Source organism: Rhipicephalus microplus, chromosome 7, assembly GCF_043290135.1.
Source record: "Rhipicephalus microplus isolate Deutch F79 chromosome 7, USDA_Rmic, whole genome shotgun sequence".
Lineage (NCBI taxonomy): Eukaryota > Metazoa > Arthropoda > Arachnida > Ixodida > Ixodidae > Rhipicephalus > Rhipicephalus microplus.
In genome coordinates, this window is record NC_134706.1 from 59,550,744 (window position 1) to 59,553,119 (window position 2,376).

Consider the following 2,376-nt stretch of genomic DNA (forward strand, 5'->3'; position numbering starts at 1 on the left):
CTGGCCAAGGCTGGCCTGGCGCAAAACCTCCACTCAGTGGACACACTATTAATGATGTCCTGGTTGAATGCTGGCTATATCGAGGAAACAAGAAGAAAAACTTTCAGTTTCCAAGTTATATGTAAAATTTTAAGTGGGATATGGTTGGGAGTTTAGCGGTGGGTCTGGAGGGTTGGGTGAGAGGGGGGCGCAAAGCCAGCCCCGTATATGGACATATTATGAAAGGGGGCGCTTGCAGCGAATTTTCGCCCCACACCTCCCCTGAAGGAGAATCCTTCGCACACGTTTTACTCGATGTCGACACGTAAAGGTCGTGTGAAGTTCTTCAGCTATCGTTTTGCCACGAAATAGTAAGATGGAAATGAAAGTTGTCCAATAACTGTACCACTTCAACTTTGTATTTGCGCACGTTCGGGTAAGATTGTAAGCACTCTGTATCGCAATATAGCGATCACAAACTTTTCTTCACAAAGTCGAGATGTGCGGCCACTTCGTACAACAATGAACACGTAAAAAAGAGGTGACAAGACAAAACTATCTCCTACCACCTTCTTTATCAGCGTTTTATTTGTGTACGTTGTTTTGCTTGCGACTTTTCAACTTCAATTTTTACCCCGAACGGCTCCTGGAGGGTCATTGTGGCTGAGCCTCTCGAGTCACAGGCAGATTTATTTTTGAAGCAGTTTTCAAGCGCTATAGTCAAAGGCTTATTTAACGAATTCAAAAACTAGATGTATTAAACAGTGTACCGCTCTATAAGACTAGAGAAAGTATACGCTGGTTACTGCTTCACCATGAAGGCTGGGAAAAAAGGAATGATAGTGATAGCTTTAACGTACGTTTGGTTTTAACTGTCTGGATTAAACCACTTGGTGGGCTCTAGTACACGCTAAGTAAGCTTAAACAAAATATTATGTCGTGTTGTGATGACCTACAATTGATTTATACGGTCACCTTGTTCTTGTGTTTATGGCCACGTTTTTGGAATTCTTAACAAAAAAATATTGGGATTTCTTTACAACTTGAAAAGAAAAACAATAATCTTGTTGACGTGTGGTCCAACACCATTTCAATCGTAGTTGTCTAGAGGTTAGCATGCTCTAAACGCTTCAGTAAAGCAGCTCGTAGCATTCCTAAAAAAATGAAACATAATCAGAAACACGTATTACTTCCACCAAGAAAAGTTGCATTGATTGATTGCGGAAGTGGTGACAGTTCACCTTTTTGTGGAAGCTTGAAACTTTCTCGTAACGTTGCTTCTAATTACAAGAAGCACCCTAGTCTCACTGTTAATGAACTACTCAAAACAGCGCCCGAGGGCGCGACGATTGTGAGCGCGACTGAGCACAGCATCGCTATTATATTCATGCTGACTGTGATGAATGTTGATTACCCCTTTATTAACACTGACCAATTATTCCTTCATTAACCCGTGTTCTTGTCTCCATTCTAATAGTTACTCGCATCTCGGGCAGTGCGCATTTCGACGCTCAAACTTATAGAGTAATGCTTTGAAGAATCAACAACGTAGTTCGTATGTGTTCGCGCCGCCAAAATTCAACATATGTGAAATGAATAAAAGACAGTGCCAAAGTGAAAATCTACACCAACCAGATTTGAACACAGCTGTACTTGTAAACTAGAGTCTACAATGTGATTCCCAACTAATGCATTATGGAAATCAGAAGGGTAAATACCTCACTTCGTGTTGGTCTTCGACATTAAAATTTTCATGATACAGGGTATCGCAGAATACAGGTATGCGGAACGCCTACTTGTTAGTCTCATCCTTTTTTATTTAAAGAGATTAGAAGCAAACTTTTTATAACCTATATTTTGTAATACAACATCTCATTTGAGTTGGTTCATACTGCATAAAAAAAAGGCAGCTGACTGAATGCACGGGGAAGATAACAGGAGAACAGCTAAGAGAGGAAATAGAACAGGACGCTCTTGCTCGTGCTAATAATTTCTTCGCCTTGCATTGTGTATTTACATTTTGCAAGACTTCCATTAGGTTTTGCAACAACTGTAAGAGGTCAGGTGGTTGCGCTGACAATGTTTGGATACAAATAATTCCAGAAATTGGGAGTTATCAATAACGAAAATTCAACAGCTCTAGTCCAATTCAATAAATAGAGGCATACTAATCTTGGTAATCACATGCTTTCCTTTATTTTTTTTCTTCTTTCTTCTCTTGTATTTTTTCTTTATTTCTTTAGTTATTATTGCGATAGCACTTATATGAACACTCACGAATCGACTTTGCCGCTGGCGTCACTCAACATATAAGATTACGTGTTTATATATATATACGTAAACACGTAAACCCAGGAAAGAAAAATAATCCAGAAAAAGTCTCTATGCACGAAATTG